Source organism: Orcinus orca, chromosome 10 (assembly GCF_937001465.1).
Source record: "Orcinus orca chromosome 10, mOrcOrc1.1, whole genome shotgun sequence".
NCBI lineage: Eukaryota > Metazoa > Chordata > Mammalia > Artiodactyla > Delphinidae > Orcinus > Orcinus orca.
This window is the reverse complement of record NC_064568.1, coordinates 40,493,408-40,516,445: the sequence shown is the minus strand read 5'-3', so window position 1 is coordinate 40,516,445 and position 23,038 is coordinate 40,493,408. Positions and strand designations below refer to the sequence as shown.

Genomic DNA, 23,038 nt, shown 5'->3' with positions numbered 1-23,038 from the left:
TAAAGAAGATGTGGCACATATATACAATGGAATATTACTCAGCCATAAAAAGAGACGAAATTGAGCTATTTGTAATGAGGTGGATAGACCTAGAGTCTGTCATACAGAGTGAAGTAAGTCAGAAAGAGAGAGAAATACCGTATGCTAACACATATATATGGAATTTAAGAAAAAAAAAATGTCATGAAAAACCTAGGGGTGAAACAGAAATAAAGACACAGACTTACTAGAGAATGGACTTGAGGCTATGGGGAGGGGGAAGGGTAAACGGTGACAAAGCGATAAAGAGGCATGGACATATATACACTACCAAACGTAAGGTAGATAGCTAGTGGGAAGCAGCCGCATAGCACAGGGAGATCAGCTCGGTGCTTTGTGACCGCCTGGAGGGGTGGGATAGGGAGGGTGGGAGGGAGGGAGACGCAAGCGGGAAGAGATATGGGAACATATGTGTATATATAACTGATTCATTTTGTTGTGAAGCTGAAACTAACATACCATTGTAAAGCAATTATACTCCAATAAAGATGTTTAAAAAAAAAAAAAAAGAAAGAAAGAAAACCAAATACCGTATGCTAACACATATATATGGAATTTAAAAAAAAAAAAGGTCATGAAGAATCTAGGGGCAAGATGGGAATAAAGACACAGACCTACTAGAGAATGTACCTGAGCACACGGGGAGGGGGAAGGGTAAGCTGGGACAAAGTGACAGAGTGGTAGTGTATATATGGACATATATACACTACCAAATGTAAAATAGATAGCTAGTGGGAAGCAGTAGCACAGCACAGGTAGATCAGCTCGGTGCTTTGTGACAAGCTAGAAAGGTGGGATAGGGAGGGTGGGATGGAGATGAAAGTGGGAGCAGATATGGGGATATATGTATATGTATAAGTGATTCACTTCGTTACACAGCAGAAACTAACACACCATTGTAAAGTAATTATACTCCAATAAAAATGTAAAAAAAAAGTGTCATTAGCAATAATATAAAAATATGGATAAATTTTCAAAGGATACGAAAGACTTGTACACTGAAAACTATAAAATACTGCTGAGAAAAAGAAGATAGGTAAATGGAGAGATATACCTTCTTTATGATTGAAAGACTCAATATTATTAAGGTGTCAATTCTCCCCAAGTTTAACTACAGATTAGGTGCAGTACTAACCAAAATCCCAGCAAGCTTTTTTGAAAACATTGTCTTACTGATTCTAAAATTCACATAGAAATTCAAAGAACTAGAACAGTCAAAATAACTCTGAAAAAGAAGAACAAATTTGGAAGGCTAATGCTACCTAATCATAAGAGTTATTATAAAGCTACAGTAAATCAAAACAGTGGTTTTTTTGTTGTTTTGTTTTCGGTCACACCTTATGACCTGTGGCATCTTAGTTCCCCAGTCAAGGATCGAAGTTGGGCCATGGCAGTGAAACCACTGAGTCCTAACCGCTGGACCGCCAGGGAATTCCCAAAACAGTTTTTTTTTAATATAAATTTGTTTAATTTGTGGGGGGGCGCCTACGTTGGTTATTCGTTGCTGCGCATGGGCCTTCTGTAGTTGCGCCGAGTGGGGGCTGCTCTTTGTTGTGGTGTGCGGGCTTCTCGTGACTTCTCTTGTTGCGGAGCACCAGCTCTAGGCGCGCGGGCTCTATAACTCAGGCTCAGTAGTTGTAGCACCGGGGCTTAGTTGTTCTATGGCACATGGGATCTTCCCAGACCAGGAATCAAACCCGTGGCCCCTGCATTGGCAGGCAGATTCTTAACCACTGCGCCACCAGGGAAGTCCCAACAGTTTGGTTTTGACATAAAGATAGGCACATATATCAAAGGAACAGTATAGAGTCCCAAAAAACCCCACACATGTATAGACAATTGATTTTTAACAGAGGCATAAAGGCAATTTATTGGAGAAAGGATACCATTCCAACATTGGTGCTTAGACAGTTGGACATCCATATGCAAAAATAAACAAACTTGGATCCATATCTCACACCATACAGAAACTAACTCTAGATGAATCATAGACCTAAATGTCAAACCTCAAATTATAAAATTTCTAAAAGAAAACAGAAGAAACCCTTTGTGACCTTGACTTAGGCAATAAAAGCACAGAACAAACTGATAAATTGGACTTCATCAAAATTAAAAACTCCTGCTCCTCAAATGACACTGTTAGGAAAATGAAAAAGCAAAGCATAATGTAGGAGAAAACCATTGCAACGCATATATGTGATAAAGAACTTGAATCAAGAATATGTAAAGAACTCTCAAAAATCAATAAGAAAACAGCACAATTTTTTAAATGAGTAAAGGATTTGAACAGGCATGTCATCAAAGAAGATATCTGCATGGCAAATAAGAACATGAAAAACTGGCTCAACATCATTGGTCATTGAGGAAATGCAAATATAAAATGGAACAAGATTCCACTACACACACACCTATCAGAATAGCTAAAGTTAGAAAGACTGACCATATCAAATATTGGCAAGGATGCATTTTGCTTTCTTCTTGGTGGTGGGAGGTGCAAGATGCAATAATTTGTCTTCTGTTTTGGAGGTGATGTCCCAGACTACTGGACCCCTAAAAGTTATATTGATGTGGTGGCCCCCAAATCTTCATAGGATTTTTCTCCCAGCCATTGTAGCACATGACAAAGACTCCATCATGCTAGCCATTTATTGCTTATTTGGTCCAATTAATATGATGTCATCAATATAGTGGACCAATGTGGTATTCTGAAGAATGTCCAGATTACTTGGATCTCTTTATTTTATAGTTTGACCGAAGTCATGAGAGTTAAGATAGCTTTGGGCAAAACTGTAAATGTGTACTGTTGTCCATTTCAAATGAATGTGAACTGTTTTTGAGATTAAGGATTGTCTAATGTTTACAAACTCTTTTAACCCTGTTGTAATATGCAAAGCATCTGTTCATTTAGTTCACACTGTTTAACCCTAGTATATGACCGAACATAAGTCAGCATATCCAAGTACCCCATATGGTAGAGACAATTTTTGGTCATTTTATCCCTAATACAATCTAATTTCTGCCTCACCAGACAGCACTCACAACTATGTACATCTCAGAGAGAAAACTTGTATGTATACTCCATCGAAGTACAATAATTTTCCATGCTTTTTTTAAATTGAGAAAATGGTTTGTATCTAGAGAACTGGTGTTCAGATCAAAGTGCTCTCTCAACAGCAATTTATTGAATCCTCTCTATATGCCAAAACCTGTGGGTAGAAATAGAATGTACAGAAATAAATGAGATAATGTCTGCCTTTGGGAGGCTCTCAAAGTAACTGGAGAAACACTTCAAACAGTTAAGGGGTAGTACTGTATTGAACATACTGTAAAGATGGGACCAGAATGCTAAGGGAAAAGGAAGTAACTCCTCATGCCTGGAGGAGTTTAGGAAGGACATGGTACATAAGTTGAGCACTAAATAGTAACTATTTATCTGACGAAAAAGGGGGCAGGTGAGGGCATTTCCAGGCAGTGAACATTAGCCCTATTAGTGAGTTTGTTAGTAACTTTGGAGCATACTTGAAGCCAAGAGGGTTGTTCTCTCCTTTCCTACAGAGAACCAAAGCAAGTGGTTAGACAGCTTTATGTGCTAGGTTATGAAAATCTGAATCTAGGTTATAGACTTTCAACAATGGAGCAGCTGCTAGCCAAGGCAGGGGCTAAGGCGAAAGACTGCCTGAAATCATTCCTTTTTTTTTTTTTTTTTTTTTTTTTTGCGGTACGCGGGCCTCTCACTGTTGTGGCCTCTCCCGTTGCGGAGCACAGGCTCTGCAGCCAGGCTCATCGGCCATGGCTCACGGGCCCAGCCGCTCCGCGGCACGTGGGATCTTCCCGGACCGGGGCACGAACCTGTGTCCCCTGCATCGGCAGGCAGACTCTCAACCACTGCGCCACCAGGGAAGCCCTGAAATCATTCTTAAATACGTGCTCATGTGAGAATGTCTGGCTTCCTAGGGTTTGTACTGTCTAGGGTGGTGTAATAACCCAGCCATCAGGAATGAGCCTCCCATTCCCTTGGAATACATTTTCACAGCTTTAAAATTTTTTTACTCCTTTACAAATTCATGAAGAATGAGGAACCCAATGACAATTTAGAGTTGGGCTCCTTGGTGGAGTGAGGGCTGCTTTTTTTCTCAAAGGATGCTTAACAACCCTTGATAGTTTGGGGCATCACAATTGAATGCTGGCAAAGTAAATTTTTTTAAAATGTTGAAAACATGATTCATACAAACACAGAATGAACATATGTCAAGATTTATTAACTTATTAATAAGGGAGCCAGTAAGTTAAAGCTGGTTATAAGAGCATGTTGAGGAACTGGGTATTCATAGACATTTATAAAAGAAAACTAGGAGTAAAAAAGGAATGTTAGAATTAAAACGTTAGATTAGATATAAAACTGGTTCATATCCAGGAGGGCATTCAAACTGTTCCCTTTGGGGTTATCTTTTCTGCTGGATAATATCTAGCATATAACTTCAGAGTCTAAGCCTATACTTGATAGTAATAACAATGCTACATTCCCTTAGGTTAGGTAATGAATTAACTCTTAGATGAGACCACCATCCATCCCCAGTAATGCATTGAAAGTACATGCCACCTACCTTCTTGCCTTTTTTCCAAGTAATTTTTCTTAACAACATTTCATATTTCTTCAGCCAGGCATTTGAGTTCTCTTCCCCCACCCAGCCCACATCTGTCCCAGCATGCCTTTTTAACTCCAGCTGCCCTCTACACCTTACCATCCATGTATACCACTCTCTTCTACTTTAGAACTATTGTCCACCTTCTCCCATCAACCAAAGACCCTGCCGTTCATTGCCAGAGGTCAGAGTACAACTTATCCTTCAAGGGCAAGTGCACTTGGCACTCTCTCCTCAGAATCAGTGCTGTAATAAATTGAATCACCCTTGACACCCTTCCAAATTACTTAGTACCAATCTTTCTTGGCTGGTCTAAAAAAAATGGTTTCTTGGGATTTCACTATTTTATATGCTTGGAACCTCTCTAGAGACAGCCTGCTGAAAAACTAAGTCTTCAGCTATTAAGGCATTTGGTCCTGTTTAATTGGATTTGATGGCTTGGGCACACCTGCACTAAAGCTTTCAAATGAAATGCGCGTTCTGTTGCATGAGCCTAATTTAAAACTGGCCCAAGGGGACATTTTGTACAATTGGTGGAAATTTTGTGATATCATGTTGAGACTTAAAATGACTAAATTCAGCTTTGACAGATATTTTTTCTTTTCTTTTTGGCTGCATTGGGTCTTCGTTGCTACACGTGGGCTTCTCTCTAATTGCGGAGAGCAGGGGCTACTCTTCATTGTGTGCGCAGGCTTCTCATTGCGGTGGCTTCTCTTGTTGCGGAGCACGGTCTCTAGGCACACTGGCTTCAATGGTTGTAGTTCGCAGGCTCTAGAGCGCAGGCTCAGTAGTTGTGGCACACAGGCTTAGTTGCTCTGCAGCATGTGGGATCTTCCCGGACAAGGGCTTGAACCCATGTCCCCTGCATTGGCAGGCAGATTCTTAACCACTGCGCCGCCAGGGAAGCCCTTGACTGAATTTTTTTTTTTTTAACATCTTTATTGGGGTATCATTGCTTTACAATTTGACTGAATTTTTGATGCAAAAAAAAAATCAAGGAACTTTGGAAATTGGGCCACAAAAAGGATGATATACCATTAATTCTGGCAGTTGATAATGGGACAACTGCATATCCACATGCAAAAGAATGAATTTGTCATACTAAGTGAAGTAAGCCAGACAAAGATAAACATCATATGATATCGCTTATACATGGAATCTAAAAAAAATGATACAAATGAACTTATTTACAAAATAGAAATAGACTCACAGACATAGAAAACAAACACAGTTACCAAAGGGAAAAGAGGGGTGAGGGATAAATGAGGCGTTTCAGATTAAAATGTACAAACTACTATATATAAAATAGATAACCAACAAAGACCTACAACAAAGACCTATAGTTCCCTATAGCACAGGGAACTATACTCAATGTCTTGTAATAACCTATAATGGACAAAATAACGTAAAAAAAGAATATATATATTTATGTATATGTATAAGTGAATCACTTTGCTGTACATCTGAAACTAACACAACGTTATAAATCAACTCTATTTCAGTAAGGAAAAATTTTAATGCAAAAAAAAAAAAAAGAAAGAATGAATTTGGACTACTATCTCACAAAATTAACTCAGAATGGACCAAAGACCTACATAAAACTGTAAAACTCTTAGATGAAAACATAGGTGTAAATCTTCATGACCATGAATTTGTCAATGTTTTCTTAGATATGGTACCAAAAGTACAAGTAAAAGAAAAAAAAACTGGACTTCATCAAAATTTATAACTTTTGTGCTTCAAAGGACACCACCAAGAAACTGAACCCACATATAGGAGAAAATATTTGCAAATCATATATCTGATAATAGACATGTATCTAGACTATATAAACTCTTACAACTTAATAATGAAAGATAACCCGTTAAAAATGGACAAAGGACTTGAATAGACATTTCTACAAAGAAGATATTAAAGTGGCTAATAAGCACATGAAAAGACACTCAGCATCATTAGTCATTATGGAAATGGAAATCAAAACCAAATGAGATACTACTTCATACCCCCTGGGGCGGCTGTAATAAAAAAGACAGATAATAACTGTTGTTTAGAATGTGGAGAAATTGAAACCCTTATACACTGCTGAGGGAAGATAAAATGGTAGAGCCACTTTGGAAAACAGTCTGGCAACTACTCAAAAGGTTAAACGTAGAGCTACTATTTGACCCAGCAATTCCACTCCTAGGTATATACCAAGAGGAATGTATATGTATGTCTACACAAAAGCTTTTATTTGGGTCATAACAACACTATTCATAATAGCCAAAAAGTGGAAACAATCCAAATTTCCATCAGCTGAAGAATGGATGAACAATTGTGGTATACCCATCAATTAAATGTTATTCCTCTATAAAAAGGAATGCAATACTGATACGTGCTACAATAATAGATTAACCTTAAAAACATGCTAAATGAAAGAAGTCAGTCACCAAACACCACATATTGTGTGATTTCATTTATGTAAAGTGGCCAGAATAGGCAAATCTCTAGAGACAGAAAGTAGAGTGGTAGTTGCCTGTGGCTGGGGGAGATAGAATGAGGAAATGGGGAGCAACTGCTAATAAGTTCAGAGTTTTTAAGAGGGTAACAAAATGGCCTAATATTAGATTGTGGTGATGATTGCACCACACTATGAATATACTAAAAAGAGTTGAATAGTTGTGATAGAGACCATGTGGTCCACAAAGCCTAATATATTTAGTATTGAGCTCTTTACAGGAAAGTTTGCCAATTTCTCCCTTATAGTAAGTTTTAAATTGAAATGTGTGAGTCCTCCAACTCTTTTCTTCTTTGTAAAAATTGTTTTGGCTACCCTGGGTCCTTTGCATTTCCATATAATTTTTTTTTTTTTTTTTGCGGTACGCGGACCTCTCACTGTTGTGGCCTCTCCGGTTGTGGAGCGCAGGCTCCGGACACACAGGCTCATCGGCCATGGCTCACGGGCCCAGCCGCTCCGCGGCATGTGGGATCTTCCCGGACCGGAGCACGAACCCTTGTCCCCTGCATCGGCAGGCAGACTCCCCAGGCGGACTCCCAACCACTGCACCACCAGGGAAGCCCATCCATATAAATTTTAAGATCAGCTTGTCAGTTTTTCCAGAAAGGTCTGCTGGATTTTGATAGTGATTGTGTTAAATTTATAAGTCAAATTGAGGAGATCATTTTTTAATTAATCTCAAATTGTCTGATATTTTACTGGTGAAAACCTCTTCAACTGTCTTATGTGTCCTTTTGATAAGAACTATATAATTTTTGACCACTGCCTTGCTTTCTGGCATAAATTATTCAAGCTCATTTCATAATTGTTCTTGTCACAGCCAAGGAGTTCTGGTTCTTTCAGTGGAGTCAATATTTTGGTTCTTGCTACATTGCTATTGGGGATGTTACTGCTCCAAAGCCCTCTCAGTGCACAGAGCTAGGGTATATTTGAATATAAATAAATAGATACATACATAAGTAAATCCCCTATATACACACACATACACATTTATATCTATTTATTATTTATGTCATTGTATGTGTATATTTGTTTTCTTTTTTTTTTTTTTCCGGTACGCGGGCCTCTCATTGTTGTGGCCTCTCCCGTTGCGGAGCACAGGCTCCGGACGCGCAGGCTCAGCGGCTGTGGCTCACGGGCCCAGCCACTCCGCGGCATGTGGGATCTTCCCCGACCGGGGCACGAACCCGTGCCCCCTGCATCGGCAGGCGGACTCTCAACCACTGCGCCACCAGGGAATCCCTGTATGTGTATATTTGTATATTATATATGTATATACCTATATTAACATTCATGAGTAGTTCACACTGAATCTGCTAGTTCTAATCCAATACCGCAGAGTTCTTCCAGTTTTCTTCATTTCCATATTTGTTACTCCCTTCTTTGCAATGAGAAACCTGGCTTACATATTCTGTGATATACCTATATGTTTATATATTTTATATAAATAGATAGTTATAGCTGTGTCTGTATCTATACACTATATACTGTATTAGTCTATATATATTTATGTATGGTAGGATTGGACTTTCCACCATCTCTGTGACTATCAGAGACAGACTGTCTTCTTTCCTCATGTTCTAACTGGGACCCCAAGCGGTCAAGGAACATTCCCAAGATCATTCTATTAGTGATGGACACAGGCCTTGCTGAACACAGGCCTCCCCACCCCCTGATGGGTTTGATTGTTTCCTGTGATTCCACAGCAAGCATAGACCTGACTCCGAGTAGGAGGATGTCTTAGGTTGGCTGCCCTTGAAACAGACTCTGAGCTGCAGAGAGTTTGTTCCACAAACTTGTACAGCAAGTCTGTTAGAGAACATGCTCAGTAGACACAACTGTAAGGGGCAAAGGAGACAGAACTGGGCAGAAAGAGAAGCCAACCAAGGTTGGAAATGAGACCTCAGATCACCCTACAAGCAGATCTGGAGCTGGGGTAGCCCCCGAAGTTGACTCAAGTTGTGAGATGAGGAGCTGGCTTTTTTATCTCCACATCAGCCCACCATGGGCTATGGGCTGGCCCCTGGAACGGGTCATAGCCTGCATGGCCAGTTCCCTGTAGCTGAGGGCAGTTTCCAGTGAGAAGTGCAGCTATGAACTGTCAACAATTAATACAGCAGCTGAGGGATGGGTGCGTCAGCTCTGAAGAGGGGATGGGATAGAGCCCCACAGAATCCACTAGAGGGAAAGAAGTCTAGCCTGCAGGCAGTGATGTCAGACAAGTATTCAGCATCGCACAGGAGGTGGAGCTCAAGGAGCAGAATCAGAACAGGCAAGGACAGCTGGCATTTTGGCGCTAGAAACGGGTCCTGGGAACAGCTTACTGGGCATGAAGAGAGCACATGGTGTGAGAAGGTTCTGAGCTGGACCTTTTACTTCAGGCCTGTGTGTTTAGGGGCTGAATGGTCCAAGTAAAAAGAAATCGCAGGATCTCTCTGAGTTGCTTCCTTTCAGTTCATCAACTTCAAGTGGCAGTTGTGATTTAGTTATGTGTTGCTTTCCTCCTTGAGTATTGAACTTAAGACAGTTGATAAATTGACCTCATAAAAAAATATAAGCTCAAGGGGAATTCCCTGGCTGTCCAGTGGTTAAGACTTGGGCTTGGGACTTCCCTGGTGGTGCAGTGGTTAAGAATCCATCTGCCAATGCAGGGAACACAGGTTTGATCCCTGGTCCGGGAAGATCCCACATGCCACGGAGCAACTACGCCTGCGTGCCACAATTACTGAGCCTGTGCTCCTAGAGTCCATGCTCCACAACAAGAGAAGCCCCCGCTCGCCGCAACAAGAGAAAGCCTACACGCAGTAACCAAAACCCAACACAGCCAAAAAAAAAAAAAAAAAAAAGACTCGGGCTTTAACTGCCGTGGACCCAAGTTCAATCCCTGGTTGGGGAACTAAGGTCCCACAAGCTGTGCAGTGTGGCAAAAATATTCTGATTTTTACAATGGAGTCTTAGTCTGAGACTGGTTATGATCCTTGGATACTTCTACCAGCCACTTAAAGACAACATAAAATTGTGTTGATGCTACTCTGAGGTCAGCTCAGCCCACAGGTAAGTCCTAGAAGGAGGTACTTTTCTGTTCTAGTCAGGAGTCTTTGTCTTCTGTGGGATTTGTGCCTATTCTCCCCGTATCACATGGGGTTCACTTCCTTCTTGTGCTGAATCCACTTGTGTTTAATCCATTGACTATTCTCTCAGCCCCTCTCTGCATTAACTCTGTTCCATGGGAGAGCCCAGAGGACACTCCTTTTATCAAAGCAGTCAAGAATGCACTATAGGGACTTCCCTGGTGGCTCAGTGGTTAAGACTCCGCACTCCCAATGCAGGGGGCCCGGATTCAATGCCTGGTCAGGGAACTAGATCCCACATACATGCCACAGCTAAGAGTTCTCATGCCACAACTAAGGAACCGGTGAGCTGCAACTAAGGAGCCCACCTGCCGCAACTAAGACCCAGCACAACCAAATTAATCAATCAATCAATTAATTAATTTTTTTTAAAAAAGAAAAGAATGCACTGGCGAGGGGCTTCCCTGGTGGTCCAGTGGTTAAGACTCTGTGCTTCCAATGCAGGGGGTGTGGGTATGATCCCTGGTCAGGGAACTAAAAATCCGATATGTCTCGCAGAGTGGCCAAAAAAAAAAAAAAAATGCACTGGTGAGAGAGACACCAGCATCAAGGAAAAACAGTGGTGACTGGTCTACGGAGGCTGGGGCTAACAGTAGGAGATGCTCTTAGACTATCAGCTTCATCATAGGTTGCAAAGATAATAGAGGTCAAGTGGTATAGCACTTAACTCTAAGAAGAAAAGTGAGTACAATTATTTTAATTAAAGAAATGCAGAAAGCTCTACAACTGGTTAATAGAAATGGGGTATAGTCATCATCTTACTTCATCTTCCCAGCAGCCCAGTGAAGCCATTTTACAGAGAAGCAAATCAATGCTGGGAAGGACCAATACCTTTGCCCAAGATCCACTGAAAGATGCAGACCTGGACTCAACTGCATGGCCACCTGTCACCCAAGTCCAAGCATTAGCATCACACCATGCTGCTTATGGAAGAAGTGTGAGACACAGTTCCAACCCCTCCAGTAGCTAACAGGTCTCTGGGAGACAGGATCAGTATGAACAGATTCAGAGGAGGAACAGAGATAATGTTTGTTGAAACTTGATTCTATGGGATTTTCATCAGAACTCAGAGGTTGGCACTTACCACACGGACCTACTGTATGGAGCAGGTGGATTGGTCAGCACAAGGGGGTGCTGTGGTGCATCGCCCGAATTCCCCTTCTGGACCCAAGGTACTTATCTCACTAGCTGCCTGTGGGTTCTAATCACAGGACATAGAGCTTCTGAAATTCCATACCATGCTCAATGCTTGGCTTCATCATAGCACTAGTGCTCCTTTAAAATTGTGTGGTGGATCATCTTCTAACCTTGAACACTGACTGTAAACTCATTTTCTTCCTTTACTTTCTCAGAGAATTGCAGGTCAGCTACTTGCAAAAGTTCCTTTATCTTTGCCCTGGCATCTGCTTTGTTTCCCTTCAGGAAACTCTCCTGCTCTGTGTCTGAACTGTAACCCAGAGTCATGATAAATACATTTATAGCATGTGCTATACTGAAAAAAACCCCAACAAATTAGCTTCCTCAAAAAATTAGACATAGAATTACCAAATAATTCAGCAATTTCACTTCTGGGTACATACCCAAAAGAATTGAAAGCAGGAAATCAAACAGATATTTGTACACCAATGTTCATAGCAGCATTATTCACAATAGCCAAAAAATGGAAACAACCCAAATATCTATGAATGGATGAATAAATAAACAAAATATGGTTGGGATATTAATCAGCTATAAAAAGGAATGAAGTTCAGATAATGCTACAAATGGATGAACCGTGAACATATTATGCTAAGTGAAATTAGACACAAAATGACAAATATTATATGATTGCACTTATATGAGGTACCTTTAATAGACAAATTCATAGAGAAAAAAGTAGAATAGTGGTTTTACAATAGCCAAGACATGGAAACAACCTAAATGTCCATTGACAGATAACTAGATAAAGAAGATGTGGTATATATACACAATGGAATATTAGTCATTAAAAAGAATGAAATAATGCCATTTGCAGCAACATGGATGACTTAGAGATTATCATACTAAGCGAAGTATGTCAGAAAGAGAAAGACAAATACCATATGATATACTTATACATGGAATCTAAAATACAACACAAATGAACACATCTACAAAACAAAAACAGACTCACAGATATAGAGAACAGACTTGTGGTTGCCAAGGTGGGTGGGAGGGAAGGGCTGGGAGTTTGGGATTAGTAGATGCAAACTATTGTATATAGGATGGGTAAACAACAAGGTCCTACTGTATAGCACAGGGAACTATATTCAATATCCTGTGAGAAACCATAGTAGAAAAGAGTATGAAAAAGAAAAAAAAATATATATATATATATAACTGAGTCACTTTGCTGTACAGCAGAAATTAAACATAACATTGTAAATCAACTATACTTCAATAATTTTTTTTTTTTAAGTAGAATTGTGGTTACCAGGGCCTGGGGGAGAGGTGAGTGGAAGTTACTGTTTAATGGGTGCACAGTTTCAGTTTGAGATGATGAAAAAGTTCTGGAGATGGATAGTGGTGATGGTTGCACAACAATGTGAATGTACTTAATGCCACTGAACTATACACCTAAATACAGCACATACTATAAGTGTATTTTCTTCATAACCTTGGAACTGCAACTTTAGTTCATTTACAAGATAGAAAATGTCAGCTATATAATCCAGTTGCTAACACCAATCTTCTCTGTCATTAAATCAGATCAGATTTACCTATTGTCAGAAAACATCTGTTTATTTTTTACATCAAATAAATGTGTTAATACTTATTTCAAGGAACATGACAGTAACCACTAGGAAATAAATAAATCTTATAAATCAGATTATTAAAATCTATCTAGTTTAAAGTGATATAGTTCTTGGGCTTCCCTGGTGGCGCAGTGGGCTTCCCTGGTGGCACAGTGGTTAAGAATGTGCCTGCCAATGCAGGGGACACGGGTTTCAGCCCTGGTCCAGGAAGATCCCCCATGCCACGGAGCAACTAAGCCCGTGTGCCACAACTACTGAAGCCCACGCGCCTAGAGTCTGTGCTCCACAACAAGAGAAGCCACCGCAATGAGAAGCCCATGCACCACAACGAAGAGTAGCCCCCGCTCGCCGCAACTAGAGAAAGCCCCCGTGCAGCAACGAAGACCCAATGCAGCCAAAAATAAATAAATAAATAAATTAAATAAAGTGATATAGATCTAATATAATTAAGTTATCCATTTTATAATCTTACTAAAAATAAGATAATACATCAATATATTGTTTCTTACTAATTTCTAATAATGCAATGTAATATGTAGCTAAAATTATACATTACTTGTAAAACAAGGAGTATGATGAATGCATGGTTTCCCTGGGTAAAGAGTACATATGTGTATGTGGATGTGATTCAAATTCTAGTGTTTAGCTTTTTAAAAAAATTAATAAAAATCAAGTATAAAAACAGTAAATAACTCCATTATAGGAAATCTTTTCCTATTTAATGAAAGAGAAAAGTATTTACTGCTAAACACTAATTAAACTAGCACATAATTTCAATTTTTTTTTTTTGGTCGATAGAAAGTAGACAATATTTAACAATTTTTAGGGAGTTCCCTTGCTGTCCAGTGGTAGCACTCGGTGCTTTCACTGCCGTGGCCAGGGTTCAGTCCCTGGTCAGGGAAATAAGATCCCGCAAGCTACATGACGTGGCCGGAACAAAACCAATTTTTTTTTTTTTTTGCGGTACGCGGGCCTCTCACTGTTGTGGCCTCTCCCGTTGCGGAGCACAGGCTCCGGACACGCAGGCTCAGTGGCCATGGCTCACGGGCCCAGCCGCTTCGCGGCATGTGGGATCTTCCCGGACCGGGGCACGAACCCGCGTCCCCTGCATCGGCAGGCGGACTGTCAACCACTGCGCCACCAGGGAAGCCCCCAAACCAATTTTTAAAACAATAAGGATTTACCATTATAACAAATACTTCATGATATGATTTTTTTTTTTTTTTTTGGCTGCGTTTTGGGTCTTCATTGCTGCGCGGGGGCTTTCTCTAGTTGCGGCGAACGGGGGCTACTTTCGCCACGGTGCTCGGGCTTCTCATTGAGGTGGCTTCTCTTGTTGCAGAGCACGGGATCTAGGCGAACGGGCTTCAGTAGTTGTGGCTCGTGGGCTCAGTAGTTGTGGCTCGCAGGCTCCAGAGCGCAGGCTCAGTAGCTGTGGCACACGGGCTTAGTTGCTCCGTGGCATATGGGATCTTCCCAGACCAGAGCTCAAACCCGTGTGCCCTGCATTGGCAGGTGGATTCTCAACCACTGTGCCACCAGGGAAGCCAATCATGATATGATTTGATAAAAATGGTTTTAACTACCTAATCAAGTAATGCACAACAAATCTAAAATAAATCAGATAAAAGTTTTATCCCAGATATCTGGAAAGATTTAGTAGTCCCATGAAAACGTTCCAGGTATATTTAAAAGAATCACTGTCAATAGTCCATACTTTTTTCTTTCCGAGAATGATCATTTAAAGACCTGCTTACATTGTATACATATAGAAAGACATTTTTGGCATTCAGGACAGAATTTCTTTCTTATTTCTTATATTTCTTTCTAGCTTTTTAAAAATTGAAGTATAGTTTATCTACAAAATCTTGTTAATTTCAGGTGTACAACACAGTGATTCTGTTTTACATATATATATTCCTTTTCAGATTCTTTTCCCTTACAGGTTATTACAAAATATTGAATATAGTTCCCTGTGCTGTGCAGAAGGTCCTTGTTGGTTATTTTATATATAGTAGTGTGTATATGTCAATCCCAATCTCCCATTTTATCCCTCCGTCACCCTCCTTTCCCCTTTGGTAACCATAAGTTGGTTTTCTATGTCTGTGAGTCTCTTTCTGTTTTGTAAATAAGTTCACTTGTATCTTTTTTTTTTGGCCAAGCCACGTGGCATGTGTGATCCTAGTTCCCCGACCAGGGATTGAACCTGTGCCCCCTGCATTGGAAACTTGGAGTCTTAACCACTGGACCGCAAGGGAAGTCCCTGTATCATATTTTAGATTTCACATGTAAGTGATGTCATATGATATTTATCTTTCTCTTTCTGACTTACTTCACTTAGTATGATAATCTCTAGGTCCATCCATGTTTCTGCAAATGGCTTTATTTCATTCTTTTTTATGGCTGATACTCTTGCCTTTTTTGTTCTGCTCTCAAGTGATTATCTAACAAGAGCTAGGCATTCTTGGGCAATAGTCAGGGGATAGAAGAGGCAAAATTATTGAATAAAAATTGTCAATACTCCCACTGCCTCTATCATTTATCTGAATTCAAAACTTGGGGCAGAATGCCCTGGTCTTAATTTAACTTTACCCTTAACAGAAATGAGCCCAAGACAGGGAGAGACAGCAAGCCCTCTCCAAGAGTATAGAAGGGTAATGCCTTTTTCTTATAAAGGGACAGAGGGCTATTGGTGATCCAGGCCTAGACTTGGGCCAACCAATGTTAGAAAATTTATGGGCAATGAAGAACTGGAAACATGTATCAAAGCCCTAAGAAGGCCTTCTCATGCCCCAGTGGAATCAGATCCTGGTTTGAAGACCACACACACATCTTGGTCATAGTGGAGCTGGTGAAGTGATATTGCCTCTTCACTCTACCAGATTCAGAAGGACTTGGAGGTAAATCCCTCGGCCAGAAAAGGGAGGGACTATGACCTTTTAATGAGTAATTAATAATAATAATAATAGCTTTTCTTAACTTATTCATAGGTTTTCATGAATATACTGTTAACTTTTTATTATTTATGCTTAGTGCTCACACACACTGGTTTTCATGTTTTCTTGACATTAAAATTGACAAGAGATATCTTTTAATTCTTTTAATAGTTAGCCAAAATTTGATTTTCTCTTCAGAACTTTTTTGTTTGAAGATCTGTAATCATTTTGTGACTTTGTTTAAGTTCCTATATTGAGATCACCCCAGAACACTTTTTAAAGGAGCAATCTACCTAAACTGTTACACTTGGGAAATGGCTCAAGAGAAGCTAATTTATCAACATAATGAAATACCATGCAGTCAACAGAAATGGCAATGTTGAAGGCAAATGATGTGGTTGTGTACAATAGCATTTTAAAAAATTTTATTGGAGCATAATAGATTTACAATGTTGTATTAGTTTTAGGTGTACCACATAGTGATTTAGTTATACATACACATATATTCATTCTTTTTCAGATTTTTTTCCCATATAAGTTATTACAGAATATTGAGTATAGTTCCCCATGCTATACAGTAAGTCCTTATTGGTTATCTATTTTATATATAGTAGAGTGTGTATGTTAATTCCAAGCTTACAAAGCATCTTAAATGCAGAAACTAGAACACTGATATCAGTGAGTCAGGTTATGTTGGTTCAGAGCTGAATTGGAGAAATTTAACATATTAAGTGGAAGATATATGAGGAATTTTTTCCCTTAAATCATTTTCTTAATGTGGTCAAAATATGTGTTGTACAATAAAAATATGCAGTGAATGTTGAGAGCAGTGATCACTGTTAATGAGTAAACAAAAGTGTTCCTTGCAAATTAATTAGTAAGTAAAAGAACTTTCAAAGGGCAACGAGCTTAAGTTATAAAAGGGAGAGTTGGTTATAGAAAAACCTATTTGGCAAAAGGCTGCCAAAGAGACCCTAAAACATCTCTCCAGGGGGTAAATTCAAGAAAGGCCAAAGTAATAGGCTTATGGGGTAATGAAAAAATCTGCAGAATGAAGGTCCAAGGACCTGTTGCTAATGATAAGCTTGAATATTTTGACATCCCCTTTCAAAGCAAGAAAACTAGCCAAGGCAAAGGGAAATGTAGTGTGTATAAACTCAACAACCACATATCAAATATGTGTAAACCTCTGCCTCTGTGTTTCAGCATTTGCCCCCTCTCAAGTTTCTCCTCTTTCCTCTTTCCCTCCTTCCTGGGATCCTGGGTAAGGAAGCTTGAATAGGGGGAGTGGTTGGTCCTTGCTCATTAACCTATTTATCCCACTTGGATTTTGCCTCTGCTCTGTCAGCTCACTGGGATGTGCTGGCCAGTGAAGCTTACCTCAAGCTCCACTGCCTGGGAGTCTTCCTCAGCCACAGTTACTCTACAGCTCAGTTGCCTTGTTGGTTCTGATGTCATGTTGAATGTAGCACCATGTTGAATAGAGTACCACTGTGTGGTAGGGCCCTTTGGATGCAGCACTATGTTGGTGGTGGCAGCATGTTAGAGGAATTCCATGTTGGATAGAGTGCCACATTGGCAGCAGTGCCATGTTGGATGTAGCACCATGTTGGCTGTGGCACCAAGTAGACGGGGGCATGTTGGTGGGCCATCTGTGATTACTGAGTGCTGCATGGGCTCTCTAAATGACTGCTCCAGGAAATCCAGAACAAGCTGTCTACTCTGGGATTTCTCATCTCACCCCAAAACTGTGGGTCCTTAGTACACATACTGTCCTTGGAAGTTCAATCCTGAGAGAAGTGTGGAACTAGAGCCCCATCTCTGACTTCTTCCTGTCTTCCAAAAAATCGAAAGAAAGTAAAAATCACCCATCATTCCACCCTACATAGATAGCTGCTGATGATATTTGCATAATAATATTTTTATTTGTGTGTACATTTGAATGAAATGGTACACGTTATACATAATGTTTTATAATATTTTTATTTAGTAGTATATTTGTCAGTCTTCACTGTGTGTGTGTATGTGATCTTATTTATTTATTTTAATTTTTCTTGAAATATAATTGATTTACAATGTTGTATTAGTTTCACGTGTACAGCAAAGTGATTCACATATATATGTATATATATATTCTTTTTTAGATTCTTTTTCATTATAGTTTATTACAACATATTGAGTATAGTTCCCTGTGCCATACAGTCCTTGTTTTTTATCTATTTTACATATAGTGGTGTGTATATTTTATACTCTTTTTTTTTTTTTTTTTTTTTTTTGCGGTACGCGGGCCTCTCACTGTTGTGGCCCCTCCCGTTGCGGAGCACAGGCTCTGGACGCGTAGGCTCAGCGGCCATGGCTCACGGGCCCAGCCGCTCCGCGGCATGTGAGATCTTTCCAGACTGGGGCACGAACCCGTGTCCCCTGCATCGGCATGCGGACTCTCAACCGCTGCGGAAGCCTCCTGGTGTGTATATTTTAATCCCAAACTCCAAATTTATCCCTCCCCTGCCTTTCCCCTTTGGTAACCATAAGTTTGTTTTCTATGTTTGTGAGTCTATTTCTGTTTTGTAAATTATCTTTATTTTTAATGGCTGTATACGCTTCCATAGTATAAATGTACAACTCATTTAATCAATTCCCCATTCATTTTGGGTGCTAACAATTGTTCACTCTTATATAAACAGTGGTGTAGATCCTTGCAGAGAAATCTCTGTTCATCACCACGATGTTTTCATTAGTAAATTTCCTAGAATTAGAATTTCTGGGTCAAGGGATAAACTAAAGTGATGCATGCTCACTGTAAAAATTCAAACAATACAGAAGTTTATATTGCTAATAGGTGTATACACTTTCAGCCTTTTTTCTCTGCAAGTCCACACACATATGTGTGCACACACACAGACACACATTTATAAAAGGTAAAATGGTATCATACTATGCATATTGTTCCACAGCTTGCTCTTTTATAAGAACTAGAGTAGATCATGAACATCCTCCTAGTCTATAAGTTTACCTCATTTTAAGTTGCAGAGTATTCCAGAATAAAGGTATATTTTGTAAGCCATTCCCCAGTGGACAGACATTTAAGTTGCTTACAGTTTTTCTCTCTTATAAATTGTGTGGCAATAAATATTCTTGTTTGTATAACTTTGCACATTGTGTGAGTAATTCTTTAGGATAAATTTCTAGAAGTGGATTTCTGGGTCAAAATGTGTTAGGAACATACTGAAGTTCAGTCTCAGCCTTGGTATTCTACCAAAATTTGATATTTGTGTTTGGTTTTAGCCGAATAGCAAAATGCCTATCTTTCCTGACCTCGTCATCAGTGATCACATGGTAGCCCTGGACATCAACAAGTCCATCTAGTCAACCAAGCTCCTGCTTCGGTTATTGACTGTGGTAGGTAGAATAATGTCCCTCCCCCAAAGATGTCCATTTCTCTCTTTTTTTTTAAATTTATTTTATTTATATATTTATTTACTTATTTATTTTTGGCTGCATTGGGTCTTCATTGCTGTGCACTGGCTTTCTCTAGTTGTGGCGAGCGGGGGCTACTCTTCATTGCGGTGCGAGGACTTCTCATTGCGGTGGCTTCTCTTGTTGCAGAGCATGGGCTCTAGGTGCTCGGGCTTCAGTAGTTGTGGCTCGTGGGCTCTATAGCACAGGCTCATTAGTTGTGGCACATGAACTTAGTTGCTCCGCGGCATGTGGGATCTTCCCGGACCAGGGCTCGAACCCCTGTCCCCTGAATTGGCAGGCAGATTCTTAGCCACTGTGCCACCAGGGAAGTCCAAAGATGTCCATTTCTAATACCTGAAACAGTGAATATGTTAGGTTACATGGCCAAGGGGGATCAAAGGTGCAGACAGAATCAAGTTTACTAATCAACTGATTTTAAAATAGATTATCCTGGATTATCCAGATGGGTACAAGATAATCACGAAGGTCCTTAAAAGTGAAAGAAGGAAGCTGAAAAGAAGGGTCAGAGGGAGACCAGACTATGGAAGAACAGTCAGAGAGATGGCTTTGTAGATGGAGGAAAGGGGCCATGAGCCAAGGAATGTAGGCAACTTCTAGAAACTGGAAAAGGCAAGGAAATGGATTCTTCCCTATTGTCACCTTGATTTTAGCCCAACATCAGACTTCAAACTATAAAATAATAAATTTGTATTGTTTCAAGCTACTAAATTCGTGGTAATTTGTTACAGCAGCAATAGAAAACTAATACCGTGATCAAGAGATTTCTGGTCTAACAGAGCTAATCTGGTTAAGTAAGTATTTATAGGATGGAAAATCAATGAAGAAAATGTTTCATGAGTGTCCTTGACAATGGAACACACATGGTAAAGCTTGTGAGTGGTTTTGGAATCAGAGGCATACAGTGTTTTGTCTATACCTTTCAGATGTTTCTTCAGACAGTCCCTTTAGTGCAGCAGGATGTGTTGGTCAAAGACAGAGAATGGGCTGCTTTCATCATTTTTCTTCAGGCAAAGACATTACCTGACCTGTCAGAGATTTGGGAACTGTCTTCTCATACATATACAAGTTGAAATGGCAGCCATTAGGTGTTTAAGTACAACTATAACAAGAAGACTTATCACTATTTTTCAATAATAATACCAACACAGTAGGACTTACTAACAACCAGTTTTTGCTTACAATAAAAATAGTTTGCAGGAACCTGATAAAGAGAACTGAAACCAATTTAATTTCCTCTCTCTGGATTAAAAAAAGTACTGGGTCCAGGCATACTTTCCTGTCATTACACACTGAGAACAAGCAAAAATAACTTAGCTATTTGTTCCAACAAATACTTGCTCCTAGAAGACTATGAACTAACAAAAAGAGCTTACTTATCAAAACTAGCATTTTACTCATCGACACTTGCTTAAAGACTGCTGCCTCACTGTGCCTGCCAATCCAAAATTATTGTTATAAATTCTGCCTAATCTCGATCAGTTTCCTGCTTTGCAAGACCCTCCTTTAAACTACCCAGTTTGGGCCCTAAAGCCCTGTAAACATCCTTCCTTGACTTTCCCCTTCTGAGAAATGTTTATGACTTTGTCAATTTGGCATTCTCTTTAATGCTGTAAGTTTATTAAATTTAACTTAACTTGAACAGGTTTTCAGGGGGTCTTTTGGAGAGTCTTTTCCTGATAGAAGTAACCTTGAGAGTGCTAGTATACTTTCCATGAACCCTACTCTAAAGATTCTCCTATATTCTCACTCCAGGGAAGATACTGAAGTTGGTGTGTATGCAGTGGAAGCTGAGTATCACATGGATATTCATAAACAGTTTTATTTCCTTAAACGCAAGTCACCTTGCTCCACAGCAACAGTTCTAGGTCCAAAGTCAAAGGAATCTATTTATTAGAAATAAAAATATGTAAGTGAAAGTAGCAATGTTACATCTACTACTTAGTAGGTGTTTTCTTCAAGTAAAGCAAAACTCTTCAGTATGTGTGTTTGCTTCAGTGAAATTGTATCATCAACTTAGCCTCAAGTCCAGGAATTGAAGAAGAAGGAGATAAATCTTTACCCAGTCAGCTCACTATTAGAGAGGAAGAAAGCTTTAATAACTTGATGACAACATCACTGTCAGTTGAACACTTTACTGCAGAACCTACGGAAATAAATCTGGCTCCTCCACTCACCTTTGCTGACTATACTGAAAACGAATGACTGTTTAGTATCACAGAAGTACACGTAACAATCGAGCAGCCCATGTTACTTGGAAATTATGGTGCCCATAAGTATTAAAATGTAAAACTTAAAAAATTTGGCTACTAAAATAAAATAATTATAATTATTTATAAAAATAAATAATAATTACTATATAATAATAATTTTGAAATAATTTTTAAATAATTCTAATTAAAATTTGTATTTGAACAAAATGTGTTTATGGTATACCTCTGTTATACACAATTAAAATTGTTAAAGGTATCACCAAATTTTTATCCAAGAAGTTTGTACTAATGTAAAAAGTATGTACCAATATACATTTTTAAGGCTCTGGAGATGGACTACCTAATTGTCCTCCAGAAAACATGAGCCAGTTGATTCTGCAACACTGAAGAAGAATGTCCATTTATCTGTTGTTAAAGGAGAATTTTTCAAAAAAGTTATAATAGTGAACAGGAATAAATAATGGGCATTTATGAATTGCAAAGTCTTCATAGACATTAACTTGCCTGGTCCTTTTAGCATCCACGTAGTAGGGCAGGCAGTAACAGCTGCTGCCTCCATTTTACAAAGGCAGAGATTGAGCCTCAGAGAAGTGGCACCTAAGGTCACAGACTCTGAGTGGTAGCATGTGGACTTGGCATGGGGTTCTCAGACCCTGTGTTCCATTTTCATGTACCTGGCCACATATGTGACCACATTCTCTATGCTCTCAGCGTCTTTGGGAGCCTTCCAGTTCCTCCTTCAGACCCTCTCACCTTCTGCAGGAGAAGGCCAGGCACAGCCCTATAGCAAAGACAGTTTCTTCCACCCTTGCCATCTCCGCCCTTGCCATCATTCCCAAATTTAAGAACAATTCTTGTCCACTTGGGACTACCCTGGTGGTCCAGTGGGTAAGACTCCATGCTCCCAATGCAGAGGGCCTGGGTTCAATCCCTGGTCATGGAACTAGATCCTGCACGCATGCCGCAACTAAGAAGTCCACATGCTGCAACTAAAAGATCCCTCATGCTGCAACGAAGATCCCGCGTGCCTCAACTAAGACCCGGTGCAGCCAAAATAAATAAATAATAATAATAATAAAAGAACAATACTCGTCTACTCCACACACACTCAACTCTAGCATCCTAATGCTTTTTACAGCTTTTCTGGGCAGAGCAGATTCTCCTTCAAGGGGTGTATAATAGGAAAATCCCACTTGTTTCTTAAAAGCCATTTAGTTATCAAATCACACAATCATGGCTGGCCTTTGAGGTAAGCCCCTTCCCTGCATGCAATACTCCCTCTTTTTTCTTCCAGCCGTTGCTGATACATTTCTGCAAATAGGGTGCCT

General features: G+C 39.8%; 1 long non-coding RNA gene across 3 annotated transcripts; it reads left to right on the top strand.

Annotated features, from left to right (window-relative positions):
* Window positions 1–548: 548 nt before the first annotated feature.
* Window positions 549–22,282, top strand: LOC125965654 (uncharacterized). Of its 3 annotated transcripts, XR_007479843.1 has the most exons (4): window positions 549–11,482; window positions 15,247–18,484; window positions 19,306–19,419; window positions 21,253–22,282. It is a non-coding gene; the product is annotated as an uncharacterized LOC125965654 (long non-coding RNA). The 3 variants fall into 3 exon arrangements; XR_007479842.1 differs by lacking the exon at window positions 21,253–22,282 and having other exon boundaries at window positions 19,306–19,793; XR_007479841.1 differs by lacking the exons at window positions 19,306–19,419; window positions 21,253–22,282 and having other exon boundaries at window positions 15,247–19,167.
* Window positions 22,283–23,038: the final 756 nt, after the last annotated feature.